This window comes from Vanessa cardui, chromosome 12, assembly GCF_905220365.1.
Source record: "Vanessa cardui chromosome 12, ilVanCard2.1, whole genome shotgun sequence".
NCBI classification, from domain to species: domain Eukaryota; kingdom Metazoa; phylum Arthropoda; class Insecta; order Lepidoptera; family Nymphalidae; genus Vanessa; species Vanessa cardui.
In genome coordinates this window covers 9,859,558-9,885,599 of record NC_061134.1, presented here as the reverse complement: position 1 = coordinate 9,885,599, position 26,042 = coordinate 9,859,558, and the positions used below count along the sequence as shown (strand labels likewise).

General features: G+C 31.7%; 1 protein-coding gene across 5 annotated transcripts in view; it reads left to right on the top strand.

Moving 5' to 3' along the window:
- Positions 1 to 22,493: 22,493 nt before the first annotated feature.
- LOC124533970 (putative polypeptide N-acetylgalactosaminyltransferase 9) overlaps positions 22,494 to 26,042 on the top strand; it is a 148,738-nt gene continuing 145,189 nt past the window's right edge. For all 5 annotated transcript variants that reach the window (XM_047109538.1, XM_047109537.1, XM_047109540.1 and 2 more), the window contains exon 1: positions 22,494 to 22,693. The gene's annotated coding sequence lies outside the window, so the exon portion shown is untranslated. The remainder of the gene's footprint in view (positions 22,694 to 26,042) is intronic.

The following is a 26,042-nucleotide window of genomic DNA, read 5'->3' as shown; positions in this document are numbered from 1 at the left end:
GATAAAGGATGAATATAGAGGATGCGTAATGTGTCGATTAGAATTGATAATTAAGAGCAAATAGGTATATCATCTACATCATCTGATAATAAACAATTGTTAACTATCAGATCAATCTATCTATCACATATATTAATAAAAAGAAAAATGAGGATGATGTAAGTCAAACTATTAATATTAAGAGACTCACGAAACTAAGAAGAGTCTGCAGGTTGTATAATGGTGGCCCTAAAGAAACTCCTCACTTTTCAATGTATTTTATTTTAACTAACATCTTTGTAGATGATGACTTGGCTTAGGAATAAAATGATCGCTCCAGGCTTTTCAAAAAGAAACGTATTATTGTATTCAAGAGGTGATCTTGAAATAAACACACCTTTTGCACTTTGCAAACGCTCGCCGAACCCTACGAAGTAGATCAAGGTAATTTACTGTATTGTACACCTTAAAACAGCTTACAAAAAAATCTACGATATATCTGTATATTTGTGATAACTCAAAATAACCGTTTTTTTATACTTTTACATATAACGGATTATCAACGAAGCGATTTTAACCAATACAGCAGTAATTCTTATCCAATTAAGAACCTTAAATACATTGTGCATTTAATGCAAACCAATATGGCCCCAAAACTTGTTAATAAATCTTGAAAATTTGTATATAAAGATATTCTGTAGTACATATATTTAATATCAGCATTGCATTTGTATGTGCAGTGCAGCGCCAGGGCAGTTTCCTAGTTTATTATATATATCACAGTTGCCACAAATTCAAACACAAATGTCTATTGATACTTGAATGAATCTTGGTGGTTCTGTCCATATTTTGATGGTGTCGGTCTTGGCTGGATCTTTACATGAGAGAACCTACGTCATGCTTTACAGAGTACGATATTCGTTATTTCAGTTTATATTTAAAGGCCTGATGATACTTAGTTTAAAAACTTGCACTTTTTATATTGAAATGGCTACCTTAAAAGCATTTTTTTCTATTTGCTTAAGTAATGCATTTGTTCAATGGTATTCTACTCAGATGCGAGAGGCTGTTTTTTTTGTAAAGTGCTGAATAAATTGAATTTTTCTTTAAAATAAGGTAAAATTTTGTGCATATTAAATAATATATGTGAATCGCTTTAAAGGTTTGGAACATTTCTGAGAATCATATTTTAAAGCATTATTATTGGTCGGCCTCGTGTTAGAAGCTTGTATGGATTCTCTGAACTGTTTGCAATCTGAACTCGATCTTCAATTTTGGATATTATTAAATTTTGGATAACATGGCTAAATATAGGCCATACATAATATTAAACATTCTCATGAATGTATTATATCGTAGTTTCCTGATAAATCTACCCTTAATATTAAAATGTGAATACATTGTCAATTTATAACATAGTAAATAACTATAGATAACCTCCTGTCTGTGTGTAAACCAATTATCATAATTATCGGTTGACCGACATAGAAGTTTATATGCTCAAGCGATAGCTATAATTTGAACAAAGTATGTATGTAAATATACCTACATCTAAAATTGAAAATATTCTATGGGTTACCTTTCACGGTGATCGACAAAACGGTATCGAAATCAGTAACATAAATATCAAACAGATATAAAGTAACAAATCTAATAAAAAAGAAAAACGAGTTCAGCTTAGATTTTTATAGAAATGAGTGTATTAATTTATATTCAATAAATTTTACAGACAAGTCAAGTACAGGATCAAGTAAGTTATGTTTTTTTCAAACACTTAGATATAATTAATAAAATATTTAACTAATATAACATTGATCAGTTTTTCGACGGTTTGTATTCTGGAATTTGGGTTGTTCTCAATGCCAACATCAAAATTTCAATCTTACGATCGGTTATCCGACCATCTGTTTTGCAGCGAAAATTTCTTCTAAAGCATTCATTCGAATGTTATATTGTAAAATACAATTTTAGTCAGTAGATACTGGATGCCCAGAGTAACTATCATTTCATTTCAATCAAAATTAATAATTAATTTGAGAAAATGGAACCTGTTATTAATTTGTAATAAATGAAAATGATTATTGAGTTTAACAATGGTATAGTGGACTTTTCTGTGGGCTTTTTAAGACCTACGGGTTTCTAAGGCTCTCTCTCCAAGTCAGCGATAGCCATGCATAATTAAGAAAATAGTTTTTGAATAAAATACCATTATTAACACTAGAAAATATTTACAAATTATCAACCACACTTATATGTTGTTTATCGCTACTTCTAATATCTATCTAGTGATCGATTCGATTGTACTTAATTGATCAAAAACACTCAAACGTACATGATATGTACATTAATTTATTTTATTGCTTATCAGTTTGTTTATGGTGTGTGGCCATGCATGTGTTTGTGTACGCGTGTGTTTTAACTTCAAGGACTATGCTCATAGTAGATTTGTCGTAATATTTTCAATTATCTAACGAATTTTTGGTGTATGCTATGGATGTGCTAACAAAAGGATAATTTTAATGTATTTATGAACCAGTTTCCTGAATGCTACGTTAGTTCAGACAGCTCAAACAAATTAACTCTCGTCCGTGGATTGGAAATTGTATTGCAAACAGTCTCAATACCGATTACCTGTTAATTTCCCTGCAAATTGCAATCCAATTGTTATCTCGTATTACCATTATCTAGATTCTGTTTGGGAATAATTTATGAGGTATCCGATGGGAATCCTCGATTTGATGGATTTATTCGTTTGTCAATGACCGAAATTTGAATCATATTCAATTCGATTATCTTAAAGCTTAATGTATTATGCGATATATATGCGGTAATATATAATGTGGAATAGTGGTAACAACCGTTTGATGCCCCATTGCTGAGTAAAGGTTCTTTACTCCTAGGAAAAAAGATTCGGTGGTCATTTCATTATGCTTCAGTAGGCACAGTGACATACTTTCAGGTTTTTTCGATACCACCCGCCTAACGCAAAAAAATAATGAAGACAATATTCTAGTTTCATTCTTATTTGATTAAAAAATAAATATTGGAAAATGAGTTTGCAGAATAAATACAAAATTGAAAATAAGTAATTACAACTTGTATATATGTTTTATTTCAATTAACAGATATACCATTATGTTTTCTAAAAATTTATCGAAACTTTTTCAATCCGAGGCGTGAGTGTGAAAAGCTAGTTTCGAAGTTATTTGTACTACATGTGCTCTAACAAAAGATAATCACGGAATTTCCTCGCACACACCGACTCGATCGGGCCTCGAGTCGGACAAAGTTGGACTGCGCTATTGAACGTCGATTCATGCAAACTGTGGGACTGGTGCTTTGTGAGAGTTTCCTAACAGGCGTTCCGAAGTATGTGACTGATTTACGGAATGTATTCCAATTATGCAGGGAAATCAATTAGCTCCTGGTATCCCAATTAGCATAGTGAGCTATTTCAAGAGGTTCCTATATCAAGAATAAATACGAGCTTTCTATGCTAAATTTTATTAAGAGATTTACATGAAAACGATTTTAGAAGTGATTATTTTTAAAGGCATCTGTTTGACCACGAGGTTTAAGTTATTAACGTTTCGTTTAGCTTAATATTTAACGATTTCAAAATAAGTTTAATTGTATTAAGTTCAGTAAATTTTTTAGCCTAGTACAACAACCTACGTGGACCTATTTTTGACAACTATTGTTGATTTAAATTAAAATAGAACAAGAGTATTTCAAAAGCAATTAATTAGCGTTTTCATATTTGATTGAAATAAATGCTCTTGACCCGTTAATAATAATATCGGACCGCATGGATTTTAGCCAATTATTATTTGTTTTAATCCGGTCAAGTACCACTAGATTTTACGCGATTATTTTTCATGTTCGTTGAAAGGAAAATACCGTAAAGAAATGTGAATGTTAGATGGCAGTTCACGGATGTGTGTCCGCTTGTATTGGACCAGCGTGCTAGGATTAGTTCAAACCTTCTTTAAGACGAGAGTTAACTTTTACTTACAATGGATCATTTACAGACTCTTGATTAGATAACAACACAACAACAACAGCCTGTAAATTCCCACTGCTGGGCTAAAGGCCTCCTCTCCCTTTGAGGAGAAGGTTTGGACGATATTCCACCACGCTGTTCCAATGCGGGTTGGTGGAATGCACGTGTGACAGAATTTCTATGAAATTTGTCACGATGTTTTCCTTCACCGCTGAGCACGAGATGAATTATAAAGACAAATTAAGCACATGAAACAGCGGTGCTTGCCTGGGTTTGAACCCGCAATCATCGGTTAAGATGCACGCGTTCTAACCACTGGGCCATCTCGACATTGATTAGATAATTAGGAGCTAATTGTAAAACAGATCAAAAAATTCAGTCAAGTAAAGACTCCTGAATTTTTAAATTTGTATGATATTTTGGATGTTACCCTTTACAGATAGTTGCAATGTAGTTTTATTATGTACCTCGGTTCAGACAAAGTTGAACTACTCAATTTAATAGTGATTCTTGCAAACTATGTGATCGATGTTTTGCTTGAGTTTCCTAACAGGCGTCGTAAAGTGTATGTTTTCCGTTTGGAATTGATTTTGTATTTAATGATGTTATGTGTGGTGTAATAAATAATTTAAATCCTTTGTAATTATATGTATACGTTATTTATTTCATCATAAGTAATCAGATCATTTTCTAATTGATTGTGATTATAGGTATCGATAATGTCGTTAAAGTTTTTAACATATCAAACTTGTAGCAACTGCCGAAATACGTGGGGAATTTATCACGTCCAAATTATCTTTTCTTTTAACTTCCTTTTAATTGATACGTCGTTTTATTTGTTATTGTAAGATTTATTGGGTTCCGTAACTGTGCATATTTTAATGTTGTCTTAAATTTTCGCGATTATTACACATTTCAATAAAACTAGTTATAACGGACGGATCTACCCGTGACCACGAACGCTGTAAAGTGCTCGAAACGTCGGGATGTCCAAAATATTTAATATACGCGATTAAAATCCGTTATAACTAGTTTTATTGAAATGTGCATATTTTTTTTTTGTTCTACGTTTATTCCACCAATCCGTATTGGAACAGCGTGTTGGAATTTGTTCCAAACCTTCTCCTCAAAGGGAGAGGAGGCCTTAACTCAGCAGTGGAGGAAGTACAGGCTGTTGTTGTTGTTGTGTCTCCTTTGATAATAAAAAAAACATATAAAGTAGAAATATAGCAAGCATATGTTCAATTATTATAGATTTTGATAACGAAATGATTGGTCATCATTATAATAATTATCATCGTATGAACACGTTTTGCTGACCTAACATCCAGTAAGCAGTACAATCTTTAGTAGTAAGCTCTTTAATATTCGTCCTCGCATTTAATTGACAAGCTAGAGTCGTATCAAAAATATACTTAATTATACTAAGTTACAGCATAACATATATTTATTAATTGGGTGATTTGTTAAAATGTATATATTGTTTCGAATAACAAATCAATGATAACAGAGAGATAAGTTTAATTTTTGTATTTCTTAAAGATAAAAAATTAAGTAGCGTCGTTGAATTTTGATTTATATTAAGGTAACATTGTAGGGATTTCAAATAAGCAATAGGTAAAAGGTCTCGGATATAGGTCGCACGACCACATCCCTAAATATCCTTATTAATATTAATATTTTCGGAGGTAAGCCTGAGTGCTTACATTAGTAGCACACGGCTTATCTGCTTAAGGAGTCGGTTTGAGTGTTTTACGGATTATAATTTCATGTAGGCTACCTTTGTAATGGTTAATGTTTGATGTATGGTGAAATGAAAATGTATTAATAGTATTATCAACTTATGTCCCTATGTGCTTTTTTGGACCTTTGATAAATTAATTCATAATGATCGGTTGAGTGGTTAAGGCTGAAAAGCCTTACAAACCAACAAACGAGTAGATTAAACTCGTTTGGTTAGGTCTCCTTCACGTTAAATGTGGCTCGGTTTATAGAACTCACTGCAGTATTCTTCCTTTTATTACTATTCGCACTTGGAAGTCCGTATTTAGTTTTAGAATCACTTAAAAAAGCAATTTATTCCGTATGCTAATTTATAATATATGTACGCTTGCATATATTTAGATATGAAATTTGAATATTTGGTTTTTGCTATACGTTTGTGTTTCTGTTATATGGTAATAATTATGTTTTGTTATCACTGCTCGGGTTGGCCCTTGTTATACGGTACAGGTTTACCTAGTATGTATGAGCCGAGATGGCCCAGTGGTTAGAACGCGTGCATCTTAACCGATGATTGCGGGTTCAAACCCAGACAAGCACCGCTGATTCATGTGCTAAATTTGTCTTTATAATTCATCTCGTGCTCAGCGGTGACGGAAAACATCGTGAGGAAACCTAAATATGACAAATTTCATAGAAATTCTGCCACATGTGTATTCCACCAACCCGCATTGGAACAGCGTGGTGGAATATGTTCCAAACCTTCTCCTCAAAGGGAGAAGAGGCCTTTGGCCCAGCAGCGGGAATATACAGGCTGTTGTTGTTGTTGTGTAGTATGCAGTATCTTATTGTTCAGGGTGTCGTTAAGCTAACATACATACACGATTACGTATCTACAAATAATACTTCAATAAAGATTTTATTATTACTCTTATTTTTCTTTTGTGTACAGCAAAAAGTACGAGACTAATATTTCTCTGTGAACATTTATTACTTTTCGGGTGTGGCGTAGAAATCTCTTAAAACGATAATTGCCTTTTATGCTTTTTTTTTGGCGATTTAATTCGTGTTGGGTTTTAATATTAAGTGATAATGTATAATATTATATGTTTTATCTTTTTTGGGATACATTAAATATTCTTAAGTAATTCAAGCATACGTTTTTAAGTAATTTAATTTACTTAAAAAACAGCGTTATATTACTTAACGATTTTTTATTTAAAACGAAAAATTATTATAAGATTCGGAGTCTTAGAATAAAGATATACATCCAAATCAGAATGCGGCCCAAGGAATTAGCAAAGAAATTGTTAATGTGTCAAGCTTTTATTGTGGGATACCTAGTCCACTTAATATCTGAACAAAATGGACCAGGGATACAGACTATTTAATTTATAACCCAGCTTTAATTAGTAATTATGTATCTAAAGTATTGACGTTTGTAATTATTCTGGTCTAGTAGCTAATTAATTATCTATTTCGATTTCATTAAATAGATGTTATAATAATAAATACCGTTATATTTACTTGATACGGAGGTATATTTAACAAGTTTAAAAAAGTTAATTTCGTTTCATAAACTCTACCAGCGCTGTCTCTTTAAAAATGTAACTTAGTTTCGCGACCAGTACCTAAATAAATTGGATTTTAAGTAAAGGTCAGACGTGTGCTACGTAGATTAAACTATTAAGGTCCATGAGTTATTTTTTCAACCCGTATTGGCAATGTGCATGTAGCTACTTAATCTTTGCAAAAAGCGCTACTTTATTGCGAACTGGTGAATAAAGCCTTATTCATTTTTCCTTAATAGAAGAATATGATTTTTTCCATTATTGGGATTTGGTAAATGTAATGAGTCTGCCTCACTTATCCTTCAAACCTGTACATACTAATAATCAGTTTCCGTTGGTTGAACTATCTGATACTGAGATTATTTATACAAAAAAATAATGTTTATGCTTTAAACGTAGAGATCTTTATTAGTCACGAAGTAAATGAGGCAGTCTGCTAGTAGTTACTTAACAAACAATTTGCTTAAAAGATATGCGGTATATTGTCAATTTCACAAAGCAAATTTGACTTAAATAAACTTTGTACGTGCAGCGTAACCACGCAAATCTAATCTGGAAGCGATGTTTCTATTCCTGCGTCTCTCTAGTTTCGTAGTATCCAGAAGTTTGAATCTAATGAAGTTATGTAATCCCGGCTTGTATTACCAACGGTGAATTTATGTGTTCCTTGTGCTGGAACTAAGAACTGCTATTGTACTGAAAATGGCACTCGTGTATTAAAAGGGCACAAATAATGTTGCTATATTTGAAAATATTGATTGATTTTTTTTGTTTCTCACCAAATCTTCTTGACTGCATACGGTTTAATTAAGGCACTTCTTTTAATTTATCTATTAAATAAACGTCGCTCAGTTTCATCAACGGTGAACATCACTGCTTTATCTTAAATGTTTTTTAATAAATATAAAAATTGTTATTCCAATTGCACTAATATCCTCATTCTACTATTTTTCATGCCTTTTTATACGAACTGGTTTCCTGCGCTTGCGCCTTCGCCCGCGCGCGTGGTTTTCTGTACTCTTGCCAACGTGTATGTAAAATTTAATGATAATTGTTTAAGTATTTGTGACGTAAAAGCCTTACAAAGTCAATTTTGAATCTATATACCTCGCATTGAAAACAACGTACATATATGGATGAATATGATAGTGAAATGTTTTGGATTCTCGTGAATGTGAAAGGAAAGATAGACGGGAAGTATTATTAACAGATAATATATAACAAAAACAAAAAATCAAAACCCATGGTCACCAGATATTTGGTTTTTTAAAGATATTATGTGTAAATATATTTTAACGAATAACGCCAGTCTCTTATTTATTTATTTATCACCTTGCATATAAATCATGCATATACGGTTAATATATTAAATAGTAACAATATTCACAGCAGAAACGCATATTTTTTAACAAATCAAATCAAATCAAAATAAACTTTATTCAAGTAGGCTTTTACAAGCACTTTTGAATCAATTAAGTGAAGCTACCACCGTTTCGGAAAGTATATTCTACCGAGAAGAACCGACACGAAACTCAGTAGTTACTCTTGTTCAACATTTAAAAAATACAGTCAAATTAGTTAAATACAATTATATATGTAAGTAATGTATCCTGCCTGGAAGTCAACAGGTATTTTGGTCTTATTAGTAAACGAATCTTATATATTTTGTTATTGTTGTGAGATCATCACCGCCCATAACTTTAATCAATTTTAACCTTTTCTTACATTGCTGATACAACGGAAACCTTGGGTACTAAGGTGCTATGTTCCCTGTGTCTGTAGTTACATCGCCTTACTCATCCTTTCCATCCTCAAACACAATATTTCTGAGTATTCCTGTTTTGCCTTCGAATATCAAATGATTGCGTGGTAACCGATCTTGGTTTGCAAAAAACCTTACCACCAAGGACACAAAATGAAATAAATTAAGTCAGTTAACTTTTGGTATTCCAGTTATAGTGCGACACAACTCCGATGTAGCATTGACAGAATTCGATCTGTGAATATGATACTACACAAACGTCATAACTTGTAATATCATATAACTTTATATATTCGTCAATTTGACTCGTGGATTTACATGCTCTTTTTCTCCGGTTAAACTGACGCTATATATAGCGACGAATAGCGTCGAATAGCGCGATAGGGAGCTATTTGTATTGGTTGTATTTATAAATCGGTAGTAGTCGTTTTTATTGAATTTGCCGATGCAACATCTAAGTTGTGTATTATATTATACCCTGATAGCTAAACATGACGTTTCGCAAATACGTAGAATTAACATTTGATATTGATCGATGCAAACGTCACTCGTTTTATGTTAATGTGTTATTAACTCATTTCCAATAGTCTTTGTTCCGTGAGCAAGACAGTATAAGTTGTAATGAATGGAGCAGTAAACAGGTGTGTTTCCGTTTACGAAGTTTCTAGTTATTGGACTCGAATTTCGTGAACTACCTTGTAGGGGATTAGCTCGTGTACGAAACTTTAACCGCTTGAGTTAAAAATATGTTACAATTATATTAATTAATTATGCATGAGCACATAATAGGTATTGTGTTATATACGAAATCATTCGGCGGCCTTTTTTATTTTTTATGGTATAGGTTGTCGGACGAGCATATGGGCCACCTGATGGTAAGTGGTCACCACTACCCATAGACAATGACGCTGTAAGAAATATTAACTATTCTTTAAATCGTCAATGCGCCACTAACCTTGGGAACTAAGATATTATGTCCTTTGTGCCTGTAGTTACACAGGCTCACTCACCCTTCAAACTGGAACACAACAATACTAAGTACTGGTTTTTGGCGGTAGAATAACCGATGAGTGGGTGGTACCTACCCAGACGGGCTTGCACAAAGCCCTACCACCAAGTAAATATATTAATAACTAATGTAATAAAGCCTTTTAAGATATTAGTAAAGGTATTATTAACTAATGTAATAGAGTTTACAAAATTTTGTATAATGTGGTAAATGTCTTAATATACATATCGAAATTCAAATTCAATAGAACTTAATCGTGTATACGGACAAACGATCGCAGACAATACTCAAAATGAGAGCTCGTGTAGACGTATTAGGATTCTCGTATTGAAATAGTGATTATGATTATTACCATGCGTATAACTATTTCCTATAATATAATATATGATCAATAAGTATTCAATGTTGTTTACACTTTTAAAGACGTATCATATTATCACTTGTTAATTTCAAGTGTTTAGTGTAGTAAATAAGTAAATTACATAGGGTATTTTTCATTTCAAAGTTTCGTACCGGTTCGTATGGTTGTGCGAGAAAAGGTCTTAAATGTGTGTTATGTTTTGGATTTTCAGACATCGGTATTAGTAGCCCGACCTTGACTTGAAGACTGCTTAAGTATTAGAGCTAAAATTATAGGTATATTGTTTCATTCTATACATATCACCAAATCACAGAATATCCTCTCCGTAATGACAAGCAGGGAGATTGATTGATGTTATGTAAGATTATGATTAATTACAATATTTGTAAATATCAATCTACGGGGACAACTTTCATAACAAATAATAATTAATTATATAATAAATAAAATTAATATTATATTACCAATTTTAAATGCTTTGGATATTACCTTATTCAATCATATTACTAGTAATCAGAAAAGCACACTCCATGTTTGAAATTTTTAGAATATAAAAAAAAACTTTTATATGGTTAACATTAAAGCTTCTTGCTAGCAACAGAACAAAGGACTAAAATCGTTAGATAAACAGATTATATAAAGGCAATGAACTGTTTTGTTTCTGCCTATTTATATATAAACATATAGGTATAAAATTATAAATATTATTATCCAGATAAACAAATATCGACGGCATTGGGCTATCAGCTATGTAATAAATGAGATCGTAAAATTTGGAATTATCCTAACATTTGCTTTGTTGTAGACAGATGTTATTACTGCTATAATTTGTAATAAAATAAGGTAGATACATACCTACACCGACAAATACAGAGCACTTCCTTCCCGGCGTCTCGCCAGCTATAAAGTACAAGTAATTAATGTACCATAATATTATACTACCATGGACATTAAATAATTATAATTATGTATTCTAAAAATGATATAATACATTTCACAGGCTATAAAAGTCTCTTTCGCACTAACAATGCCCTATTAAGTTTATTATATTAATAATTCTTCTTCTGAGTTGTTTTGTGGTTGTTTTATACGGCTGCATATCATAAGGTCCTCGATTCGGATCTCTGACAATTAATTCATAGTAGCAGCTAGGTGCTGCAACAGCCTGTAAATTACCCACTGCTGGGTATTCCACCACGCTGTTCCCCTGCGGGGTGGTGGAATGCACTAGGTGCTGGAAGTGTTAGAATCTCATGCAGACTGTCAAGGTTAGGTCAAGATTGGGGATGGCCAACTATTTATTTAAATATAACTGTATAACGGCTGTAAAATAAAAAAAGACATTTACTAAATATTTTTTAATTAAAGTGTGTATATATCATCCTTAACACCAGAAGTATTTTTGCGAAATTTTAGCTTAATCCGTTAGATGAAACATTTTTAAAATACAGTTAAAAGGTATAAATTTTAGATATTACTTCATGAAGCTGTAAAAATACGTAATAATGTAATTCTATATTATTGTCGTCCATTTTATGATTATTATCCCTCAAGTAAAATATAATCAAAAATGTTACATACAGTCACTAATTATTTATTATTATATTTTTATAAGCGTTACTCAAATGTGTAATACTTTATCCCTTTTATCCAATGAAGAACACACATACAAGCCACATGTGTATCTACCAAATCAATTCCCGTTGATGGATTTCTTAGTGGATTTAGCCCAGCATTTTCTATTAGTTCACTAAAATGGACAGATTTTTAATATATAAGCAGCCTACATACAAACACTCCTATAGTCTAACAAAATAAAATAAGTAGCCATACATAATAAGGCCTTGTTATTAGTGTTTAAGAAAACTTAGCAGGAAATAATATAAAGTAACATTAATTGTTGTGTAAAGTCATAGTGCGAACAAAGCTATGGTAGCCCAATTCGACACTACTTCAAACAAATCTGATCCATAACCAAAGTCCATGCTTTTGCAGTGTTTTTCCGGGAATGTCTATCGATCTATTTTCAGCTGAACTGCTACTGAGAAATGAGAATGTCTTGTTTGAAATATCCTGACCGAGATTCGATACTAGAATCTTATGACTTGCGATACGATAACCGAACTATAACAACGCATAAATAAAATTCGATATAACAGTAAGTTACTACTATTACTTTTATCTATACATATAATAAAATTGGAGTGTCTGTTTGTTTTACTCAATGCATATGTATATACACTTGACATATACCAATATAACATTTTTTACAATTTTTTTTGGTCTGTCTGTTTGTTCCGGCTAATCTCTGGAACGGCTGGGCTGATTTTGACGGGACTTTCACTGGCAGATAACTGATATAATAAGGAGCAACTAAATAGTATAGGCTACAATATTATCATTTTTTTTTTGTTAAATTTAACGCGTACAAGGTCGCGGGCACAGCTAGTGTAAAATATAAATCAATTTACCTTTTAAATTGTCTGCGAAAGTCTTTTTATAAATTGCTTTTATAAAATATTAATAAGTATCATACGGAAATGAGTGCATTGTAAGTTTATATTTGATTTAAAATGACCATAAAATACTTGTTATTCTGTAGACTCATTTAAGGAAGCCTTATATTACAAATCAAAATTTGGTTTCCTCAACATTCCAGAACGAGTGCGCGTATTTTCAAGCGAATTTGAACTGTATTTTTTTTAAAAACCGTGTATATATCTGATATCTATAACCGAATTATATATAGAGATATCCCAGTGAGAAAAGATCATGTTTATTCAATAAGGAAATAAGTATTTTTAATGCACTGTTCCTCCACTTGCTGCCAGCCTGCCATTGTATCTCTCACTCTTAGCATTTACTGTCTTCTCATAATAGTAACAAGCTCAGTGATTTTTGAAAGCATTCGAAATCGATGTAGGTACATATATCTACCTTGCTATTTTATCGCACGTGACAACATTCGTGCTTAATAATAAAGTCAGAAAAATAAATAACAGCTATCACAAAATAGCAATAAAGAGAAAAGCCATATACGACTGTGTAAAATATCCTTATGGAAGTTTCTTATAAATTTACCATTTAGGTAAGAAAAATGTATGTACATTATATTACAAAATGCTACGATATTATAACGAAGTACTCTCACTTAAATCCTTATGGCCGTAATTTTGAAGGCGTACCTTAAGACTTTTCCGTCTGCCAAAAAGTTAAATTATTACATGAACATAATTGACACGATACATATAAAAATTAGGGTATTTTGTAATGCAAAAAAAAAAACAAAGAATCGTATGAATTTATATCGTTTTAATTTTCATTTTCCGTTTTCTTTTCGTCTTGTCTTGTTTTCCTCATAAAGTTGGGTCAATATGTAGTATCCACACCAATCCCCATGGGCACATGGGACGATACTCTATTTTCACTGTCCCCTATAATGATTTGTGACCAGCCTATTTCACTACGTGAGATACAACCACCCCTTAATATTGTGTTGGGTTAACACGAATATTATATCGTTTTACTAGAAACGATGTTGTTAGAATGTTTTACCGCAAAACATGCGGTATTTTGTATGAATAAATATTTTAAATGCTCGATGACATCCTAATTACACGACTTTTAGTTTTCAATTGTATATCTGGTTGGCTTTCTCCAAGAGTATCACTTAATTTCCATAGTCAAAGTCAAAGTCAAAAATCTTTATTCAAAATAGAAGTGTTTACACTTTCTTATTGATTGTCGATAATCTACCACCGGTTCGCAATATAATACCTCAGACCTGAGAAGAACCGGCGAAAGAAACTCAGCGGGATTTTTTTTTAACATACGTTAACACATTTAACTAAATGATATACGAGTACGTATATTTCTTATGATAACGCTCATTTAATTTATGTTAGATGTTAAGGGAAAGTAAAATAATTAGCAATAATTATAGTTCTCCAAGTGACACAGCGAACGTTCAACGGAACCGTATCCGAATGGAAATGTTTGCTCTTGTGCGTTTTAACTGTTTTTCTTCGCAGTACATTAATTATATTTCTTCAAGAGATAAGAAATTATAAAGTGATTTGTATGGTGAATACGTTATTTACATTTTTTTTGTTTGAGCAATGTACACTAACAATCTCGTGTTTCTAAGGGAAGTTTTGAGTGTTTTTATTTCAATATATGAACACCATATCAACACGGCTTCTTGTTTTCACATGATCATTTCATACTCGATTCAGTGTCGACGTTCACTGAAAATGTTTTCCATTTATATAAAGATTGAAGTCCTCGTTTGCCTGGAGTACTTTAAGCGATATAATTACTCGTTTCTAAATCCATTTCGAATGTCTTCTCAAACAAAAATCGTTGTTTTCGTCTAGAATCCAATTTGGTCCCTTGATTCTTTGACTTTTTCTGCGATAAAAGCCGATTGGATATCGGCTCAGTATGATATTATTAGAATTGAAAAAAAATCGACTGCTCGAGTCGGATTCAATTATGATCTTACACTTTCATTAACTGTTATCGCTACGCAGAATATTGAATATCACAAGAGAAAATTAATTTCTAATAAATTTCTATCGATTTTCTTATTTATGTTATATTAGAGTTACATTACAAGATTTTAAGATTAACTTTAATGATGATTTAAGCATATTATATTAAATATGATAAAAGGATATTTTATATTTATATCCTATTTCCCTTTGTTACTAAATTACTTAAGTAAAATACAGAGGCTCACTTAAGTTATATGTTTTGAATAAAGTATTAATATAATGTACGTTAAATTTTTTAGCCTTGAAAGCATTGCACGTACCCCTCTTTGTACACGAGCGACCCTAATTTTCTTTTGTTCAAAGGTTAGGCGTAAAGATGCCGAAGTGGGAGCGATAGGGTTATTCCTAAATGTCGTTAGGTGCCAATGGGGACAATTGCCTCTTGATTTAAAGGGTCGCGTTAGAGGCAACAATGAGGCTCCTACCTTTATTATGTGACATGCCGCAGTGACTCCATTTTGAGATAAAATCATAATTGATATAGCATACCGTTTTCGTTATTAACTTACACACACGTTACAAATTTATATTCACATAAAATTTAACTTTTAAATATGTTTTAAAAAATGAATGAAGATGAAAATCCGATAAATTTCTTATGTTTAATTGAGTCGATAACTCATCACAAGTAATTTTTAATTAGTTTTTTAAACAAAACATAATAATCCATAAATCGACGAAACGAACGAAAAGTTTACGGCTACAGCCATAAAATTTCATTACTGACTCGAATGTAATGCGATTGCGTTTTGAATAATTTATCAATATTATTCATTACCTTCAAACCCTTTCGAATAAGCGCGAAGTTCTTCCAAAACTTTTATTGTTTACAGCACTCCGTTGTTAACTTTACACAAATTGTTTGCTCGTCTCGTTCTATTGTTCTCGATTTATCTTCTCTCCCTTTCTCGTCGAATATTGGTTGATGCTTCGAGTACGCTTTTTCTCGTCTTTATTAGATTGATTTGACTGTATTGTTTTTTCTACTTAGCAAATTGTTTGTAGGCTTTTATCGTCTTTTTTCTTAAGTCGTTTGGGAGAACGATGATTTGATCATGTTTCTTGATGTTGTCAATTTTCCATAATTTGAAATTCAATCTCATTTGTATATAACGTGAGTGGGCGATTTTCATAAAAAGTAATATGAATTAATTTAGTAACAATTAAAACAAATCATAGATTGTCAAGGACCATATTGATGTAGCCGAGAGAAATATTTAGGTGATGAAATCCGAAGGTATCTATTACAATAGTTTATTAAAAAACTGTTTCTTTATAATATAAAATATTCGTCCATATACACTTGAAAACTTGTTTCATAAAAAAATATATTCTAAGTTATTTTGTTATTTATTACTAATATATTTTCTCGTTTGTTTAAAGTCAATTATTGTTCGTTATTATTTACATCTTACCTTCAAGTTTATTTATTAAAACCGATTTCTCGTCTTGATTATTTTAGTAATTTATTTTGTCCCGAGTAAAATCATTTTCAGTATCTATTTTACCTTTTTGATAAATAAGATGTTTAGATTTAATCAAGTTTATTATACTCAATAAAGGTTTGTCGAAATTGTTTATTGTTACTTAAAATATTTGCTTATTAATTAGTTTAAATATTATGTTAAAAACCCATAGATAAGGTTTATTGCACGCTAAAATACTATTGGTATAGTCTTTAGATATAAATTACGCGATTTTAATATTTGTTTTACAAAGAAAACATATAGTTGTGTATAGTTTATTGTGTATTTCAGGCCAAAGAAGACAAACTATTGAGTTTTTTGTCAATAGTCTAAATTTCGAACTAGTAGTTTTTTTTTCCATTCATTTTGTTCCTGAAACATGACTTTTAAAAGGACATATAAGATCCGACTTGAAAAAGATTTTTTTTTAATTTTGGTTTTATTTACATACATACCTATAAATGTCAGAAAAGTAAGAGTAAATGTCCCTCTGTTGACCTACACCTCAGCCTCCTCTTCCTGTGATGAGAATATTTGTAATAGATGTTAAGTGGTGCTTGCTTGGATTTGAATCCGCTATCATCGGTTATGATGCTTGCGTTCTAAGCATTGGCCCTTCAATATACGTATCTCGTCTCACGTTGTATGATAAATATAAAACAGAGCGTTCCTGATGGGCTACAATCCTATCGTCGACCTTATCAGTAATTACTATAGATAAACATACAACAATATAACTAATGCAGATAAAACGTATTTCTTTTCTTATTAGCGATATCATTATAAACAGAGTAAAAAATAAAAGTTATTTCTTTACAAATTATGTACGCAGAAAAGAGGCAATAATGCTGTCAGCATATCTCCGTTAAATCACTCGCTCTGGGCGAGAAATGAAACCGGCAACCATACATATAATTTTGAAAAGAAATAGTCTAATGAAGCGAAAATTGAACGAGAATATTCGTGTGCAACTTTAAATTGAAAAACGTGTCAACCAGATTTAACTTTAAACGAGGAAGCTTAAAGGTTTAACTGAAATTGCTCTAATTGAAGGCAATTAACCGCATTGACGTTTAAAAATGTGTCTAAAATTTGGAAAAAAAGGAATTCCAAGTTGTATCACTAATTATAGTACAGCCATTGTTTTAACAATACATACATAGCTATTAAGGGCTATCATACATAAATAGGTGGAGCACAGGCTACTGTGACGTCACATGATTAGCCTGCGACGTCACATGATGTCATTGAAATCAACGTTGCACGTTTTAAAACATCACGTCAAGACATTGTAACGTGCCGCGTTGCACGGTTACACGACGATGTAACGCGTTTATGTGAGTTATCACTAAAATTGACCGAACCAAATCTATTATAGTCCGAGGATGTTACCAAAATTTGAACCTTGTAGCCAGATTTAATTTTAATCGAGTCAGCCGGGAGGTGGTTACGTGAAATGCTCTAATTGAACAAAATTAACCGCAATGGGAGAAGACTGCGATCGACTGAGTGCCACCTAATTGCTGGATTTGAATTGTTATGTGTACAGTTCGTACACTATCTATAGATAATGGGACTCCGTTCGGATTTTGTAATACTGTTTTGTTGAATTTGTAAGTTGGTTAGACTTTGTTAATATTTAATGGAGTTTTTGCATCGGTATTTCTAGTATTGTGTTTTCGAATTATACATATATAGCATCGAGTAAATTTTTATAATGTATTAAATGAGAATGATGATAATTGTGCTTTATTCCAAAAAAAATATTTTAGTCTACTTTGATCAATGAAATTATTATTTGAATTCCATTTATGAAATTTTAACCAATTTTATGTGATCTACTTGTATCATGAAATTAACAATAACAAAGCGATTGCCTCGGTGTACTCTGTAAGCCTCGAGTACTTTGTCAAACACCGTATTTTACCAAATTAAATGAGTGTATTTTCAACGACTTCCATACCTAAGCAAACACAGCGGAAAAAAAAAACAAAACGTCGGTCGCCGACCTAAGTCAATTCACAGTGTAAATAAGGCATGATAATGAACCCCTAACTGACCCGCTGATAGCTTATCGTATGCAATACTGCAATCGGAAGTTGTTGAATGTAAGTATTGTTACTATCAAGATGTTTTCAAATGAGATCGTAATAATAGTGTTATAGCTTAGAAATTAGCATATTTTTTTTTTGGGTCACCAAAAATTTAATATTCGTCTTATAATTCTGACGTCTTTGCCGAGTAGATATGTACTGATATATCCATTCGGAATTACAAGTACATACGAATCAATATCATTCTTACGTACGTACCTAGTCGGATAGTCTGCTTGTTAAAATATTTCAGACGCTGCCTATTTTAGTACCTTACATATACGGAGCACGCCATGTAACAATGTAGATGCACAATTTTATGGCGATTGTAAGGTTATAAAAGCAATTTCTGTTATAAGCCTTAAATTATCTCGGTAAATTTCATCGTGTTTTATCGGGCAACAATAAAACGTATGCATTCAAAAACAAATCGTAGCGAGTGGCGAGCCGGCGATAAGGGAAGTGAACACTTGATAAAACGGATCCGTGCGTTCTAGCGCACTTGCATTTCTAGGTCGGCTGGTTTAGTTTTATTGGTTCGAAAATTGTAGACCTTTTCGTTTGTATAATGATGATATCCTATTCACAATTAACTATATATCGATCGTCAAGTGATGTACTCTAGTATGATGTCAGGCCTCAGTTGTAGTTAATCAAATGCATCGTTTTTTTCCCACACATTCTATGTGGTAAGGTTATGCGTATTCTACATAGTCTTCAATAAATCTTACGCCTATAATACAATAATCTTTAACATTAAAGTTTTTTTTGTAAATTGTTCTAAATTATATGAATAAAAATGGAATTAAATGAAGTAATAATAAACAGAATTAATTAGCCGAATATTTAGAATGTTATATAGTTTTTTGTTCGTTATGTAAGAACGAGAGTTTTTTGTCGTTGTAATTACCTTAAGAAATGTAAATAATTAAAGAAATTAATATAAAAGTGTAACAAATCGGTGTAGCGGTATATGGAGTTCAAATCGAACCACTGATTTGTCAAATGAAGATTCAAAATGCTCTTGAGAGAGTACTTGTATTAAGTACATTTTTATACTCGTTATGTTAAAAAAAAGTAAACGCTATTACGTCTGTCCTACTAGTTGCATCTCTAGTCTGAATGTCGGAGTGCTTAGTCTGTTAGTCGATGTCGTTAACTTAATGGGATCACAACTTAGTAAGGTATACAGTTGGTATACGAAGTTTGCACTTACAAGCATGACGTTTTTTTAAACAAGTATTACCTCTTTTTATATGGAATACAGAAAATGTTGTTCTTAGTTCTTAGATTATTAACACTCCACTAACAATCGACTTTGCTATCGTTTACAAATTATAAGCAACGTGGAGGTTCACATTGCAAGAACAAAAGCGGGAAGTACAGACGGTAAATTGGTTAGAGACACGTATAAACATAATTATGCTGTTATTACATAATCACATAACGCCCCCGCCCCGTATTTGCACGGGTGCAATACTGATACCAAATATTTTACAGATTTATTTTTTACGACCTCACATTAGAAACATCTTAAAGGAACAGTGTTTCAACTTTCCTTTCGAATAACTCAATTTTTTAAAAAATACCGCATCAAAATCCGTTGCATTATTTCAAGGATCTAATCATACATAGCGGTTAGCGACGTTGTTTTACACTATGTAATGACAATGATTTGATTGTTTACTGCGCGTGTGTCTGCCCAGCAAAATGTGCAGACCGAATAAGGTATTGAGTCGACTTCAAAATAAGTTACTTTGTTTGTATACGTCATTTTATATCTTTAATCAATTATACGATTTTCTAATGGCTACCTAGTTACTTGTCAAACTATTTAGTTGCAGTGGAACGTAAAGCAAAATGAGATTATACGTCTGTCGTTTTAAAATTACACGTTAATTTAATTTATAGCGAGCCAATGTTGTCAATGTTAATAATGTTTTAATCAGTTTTCTTAAGAATAAACAGACTAAAAGCCACATAAAAAAAGTTGAATAAACTTGTAAAAGGTTCTTACGTCTCTTTCTTACTGTGAGTAATTAGTACCTATTTAAGGAAATGAAAGAGTTATTAATTAACGGTAGTATTTTTAATTAATTTCATGGAAATAAAAAAATGTTGAACTCACTATTTTATACATGAATAAAAAAGCATTTAGTGCCACAAGGAATTATATAGATATAAAATATATTAAATGTCTTAAATAAGTATACCTACTATGACATAAGTAGGTATAATGTATTGGTGCAAAAAAATTATTTAAATTATTAAGAAAAAGATTGTCTAAAGATTTTTATTGTTCTTTTCAATATATAACATTTCTTAAAAAAAGAAATGTTTCTAACACCTTAATTTTAAGCTTTTAAAGCAGTTTTTCTTTCGTAATGAATTCTAAATTATTCTGTTGTATACTCGGTTTTTCTTTCAACTTTTCTAAGATGTTTAGTAAACAGTTTTCATTGTAGTTTGAAATTAATTTAAAACATTTAAATTAAACAAACAAATAGTTTTAATTAGGTAAATTATATGAGTGTCTTGTTAAATTTGTTTTTTATTAAATTAAACATGTCATCGTAACGCATGATTGCTTTTCACTTAACGACGTATTTAAATTTAAATAAAAGTCACACAGGTATAAACACATATAACTAAAACGAAAAAGCAATCTCTAAAGAAATCAGATAATTTTTTCGTATGAATTTGTAAAATTTAAAAATCATTTAAAAAATAATATATCAAGTCTCATGGATAACATTCAATTAAGGTGTGGCCAATCATTCTACCAATGTTACGTGGGATACTTAACTTAGCTCCTTATTTCCGGATCAATTAGGTCTTAAGATAAACTCTTGATAAATCTTTTGACTTTAATTTGAGCTGGAATATCTTTGACAGGTCCAAACGATGTCGAATTGAATAAAAAAAGGCTGTCCTCGGACGTCCGGCGGATGTTAAACATCGAAATTGATATTTATAGACATAATATAAATAAAATTATTAAAAAATAAAATCTATACTAATGTTACAAATGTGAAAATACCTCTGTCTGTCTGTCGGTCACTCTTTCAATACCAAACCGCTGAAACAAATTTGATGAAATATGGTATGAAGTAAATTTGAACTAAAAGGAAGGACATAGGCTTATTTGCCTAATACATTGACATGTATTGGTTGTCACCAAACCCCTAAAACGCGAGCAAAGCCGCGGGCAGCAATTAGTCTGTATATATATGCCACTTATACACATGGGAGTATAGACTGCCACACAGGTGTATACAGATTGACTATATACGAGAGGATCATATCGTTTGCCGTCGTGGCATGCGACTACCAGTTGACGTCACAATTACATCCAAAGAGCTCCAATAAAAGTTACACATTTAACAAGAATATTTACGACTTCTACTGTACAAACTAATATTTCATACTTCAACCAACATTTTTATCAGTGTATTGAATGAAAGTAATTCATAAAATAAATATTATTTAACTAATCACCCATATTTATCAATCAAATTCCAATAAATATTTCTAATTATTATATCACGTTTAAAGAGGATAGGGTAATACCAACTGTATTATATTTGAGGAAATGTTCATTCAGAAAATATACTCACAAGTGAACAATAATAAAATGACTCATTAGAAGTGTGGGAATGGATTTGGTGAATCATGAAATGCAATAACTATAGTGCTTTAGGTTTCATTTTAACAGACTTGTATTTTTTGTTATTTATGAAATGAAGAGAAAATATAAAAATCAAATCTTTGTATTACGTTATGACAATTAATCTAACTTTAGGAAAGAAATTAAAGCAGACGCGGCGGCAATTACTCAAGTTTTTCCAGTGCGAATTTTATCAAACGCGACGAACGGAAGCCGGGAACGATGCGCGCATCTCGCTGCCGCATCCCGTTTCGCCGTCCTCAGCCAATCGCCTCCGACCTCCGACCAAACGGACCTCCATACCTCGATCCTCCTCAGTCGTACTCAGCGCGTCGTTGCGGACAGACGTGCGTTCAGTCTGCGCGAGTTACGTTACGAGCTTTCGAATTTTACCTGTGGATTTTATGTGGCATGTGCTCTAATTATTGAATATATATAATAACTTTTGTGGCTCTATCTGGATTGGTCCCGCCTGTGTTAAAAAAATCGTCATCTCCATTCAAGGTCAGTGCGTTATATGCTTTGCGAATAGTAATGCTGTTGGATGCATTCGGAATGTCACTTGTCCGGTCTTTATAATGGACACTTGAACTTAATAAATGATCGTTTCTGGTGATTCCAAATTTGTTTCATAAGTTCTTGTATCGGCAGGTTCATTGACTTCTCGATCTTAGAGTTGTTTTTAATTGTTTTTTGTAACACCGGCGCGTATCGTGGAAGGTACACGTTTGATCATTCTTTCGATTCTATACTAAATATAACTCGTTATTAGTGAGGAAATATACAAGGTGTTTCGTTAAAAATAATCATCACAAGTTGTACTGTTCTTTGATACAAGTAACACTCAAAATAATCGAACAGCGTCTTTAATGACTCAATCAACAAAGTTCAATATCCTGTAAACATATGAGCCGTATCTTTTCTTCATAAGCCGTTCATCAAACGTATATGCCCATTTTTTTTAATATAATTCCAACAGAGGAAAGTAATACCTCTTATCACAGTGAAACGCGTATGAAATGTTTATTTGATAAATTACAAAGTGAAATTATATTTGGTTTACAAATAATTTTAGTATCAAGATTCTAAATTATCACAGTTACTGATAATGTTGGTGATAATTTAAATTATCATTTTAGATTAAAAAAAAGTATTGTATTAAATGTTCGAATGACTTGATTTGTAATTTCGTAATCGATTAAATTATACTTGGTTTTATCGAAATTAATCTAAAGGTTTGATATCGTTTGTCATTATTTTGATAATAATCTATAACAGCTATCTTCAGTTGATGTAATCAACGTTATAGATGTATTAATGTAGAATACACTATAGTTTTAAGTTATTAAAAAAAGATATAAATTTTGAGACGTATAAAATTATTAATTATAAAGCAACATTTGCGGTTATATGTGAAGGTAATGAAGAAAAACGATTGTTTGTGTAAGACACGATGCGTTGGCACACGATGAAACATCACTAAGGTTAGCGACATGTCAAGGAGATTTACAAATAAACGGTATTCAATCACGAAATAATCGAAATATTGATTAGACAAAGTTCAATCAAGACGAAACATGAACATTAGGTCACGCTAAAACTGTTCCGATTCTATTTTACAAGTTGTAATGGTAATGGACGGGATGAAAAATACTTCATCTCTTTCTGACGGGAGTGATTAAAAAGGATAGCAGTTCCTACCACATTAGCTTGTGCATTGTAATGTTTATTTTATGCCTGTATCACCTAGTCCTTATAAAAGTCATTGATTAAAATGTTTTAGCGTCGAAAGACCCTAACTAAGCTCTAGATCAAAATGAAATGATCGTTAATCCCGAGTATGGTGCTAGTTCTGAGCTCGAAGATGTATCATTTAAATGCGTAGAAACCGAGTTGAAATTGAAAGATTGGCAGCTCTATTTATGACCAACCCTCGATGTAATCCAGGAGCTTAGTTGAAGTGCTAGCAAAATATCGCCTCAGCATAATAGAATTAGATGTGAATGATTAAGAAGTTAATTTAAAATCATATGAATTGAATCATAATTATTTTGGGTGTTCTAAAATAACGATGAATTTGTTTAGAAATGATTTAAATTGTTTTGAGTGACCTTGCTAAGTTTTTTTGATAATGTGAACGAGAAATTTAATTTAATAGAATACAAAAGTAGGTGTTTGGATATTTATCACTCGTTTTACCTAAAAAAAATTAATAAGTTCGACCAATGTAGTATGCAATATCTCGTTGCCAAACCATTGTCTACGTGAAAAATAATGTTTTGTTAATTTTATTTTCGTTAGGTATATTATTAAAAAGTTGTGCAGTTTTAGTTATATTATGTTAATATAAAAAGTAAAATATAAATAAATTATAATTTATCTTATCTTATGTTAATATAAAAGAAATATTATTAACGGTAACAAATTAAAAATCCATTCTATAGACCCTTAATAACAATTTCCTTAATATTTTTGCTAATTGCTTTTTCATTTTAGGTATAATTTTTTGCTTCTCTAATTCCATGAAACTGTAATTAGATTCTCATCGGCTATAGAAGATAATTAGTTTGACGCTATTTGTGAGAGAATTGCAAATATGTAGGTATCATTAGATCATGTTTTTCACGTCTAATATGGAGTAAGAACTTGAGTGATGTGGGCTTATACATAAATTTCTTGTTAGTTATTAGATTAAAAATGTGTATAAAAACTCGTTTTATTTGATGAGAATGTGAAAAAAGTGTTACGGTGTTATTACATTCAGAGAGGTTGTAGATTTTTGGAAAACAAGTCAATCAAAGATTTCGAAATAATTAACTAGGTTCAAACATTGACCTTTTAAATTTAAAAAGAAAAGTTTCTAGACTAGTCCCCAAATTTCGGTACCTTTAAAGTTAAACTTGATCGGGAGTTAGATACCTTTTAAAAGCTACTTACTAGGGAGTAATCGACTGATTACTCATTCATGTCAATGACATCCGTCGGATGTTACGAACTGACTACTTTGAAGGCTTTCATCAATGTCGTTTTTGTCTATTATAAAAATACCAAGATTGAAAGATAATTGTAGTAGATTCTTAAAATCACTACCGTTAATTGTTATAAATATTTCAAAAGTATTCAATTAAAATAATTGAAGTGGATATATGATGTACTATAATATATTATTCAGCAAGTGACGTGTATAGCTGTTATAAAAATAACTTTAATGTTTATAGGGAATCAAAACTATGGGTATCGGTCACTATATATCAGCCCTGTCAACGCAACACCAGTTAGGATTCAGCTTGAACAGCTGTACTAGAGGTCCTATTACAAACCCGTTTGGTACAATCGTCATAAATCTGCCTTGAACCCTGTCGAGGTGTTTAATTATACTATGCAATGCGTCTTCGGTGCTTTTCTTACGCACGAATTTAAGATGGAAGCTATTTGTGTGTCGGAATAATTTAATCCCGCCAAGTCTGGATTATTGTTTTCAAACAGACATTTATATAGCTCAGGACGATTTAAACGGAACATTGTCGTGATGTGTCATGGTTTGTACTTTTTGAACAATTTGCAATTTATTTTTGGAACACTTAGTTTTGGATTTCAAGATATATGCTGTTCTTTTGTTTGTTTAGCTTTGAAAGTCCAAAATGTCCAAAAGTCCAATATATCTAATATGATTTGTTTTTAATAACAGCGATGAGAGGTAGGAAGGTCGGTGTTGTTAACGACTCCTTTTAAATTTTACAAAAAAAAAAAAATATTACCAAATTTTCGATAATTTGTGCGTAATCGTTGCCCTCTGATTGGACCACACACTCCACACATGTCACAAATCTGCATTGCAGTACAACGAACAAAA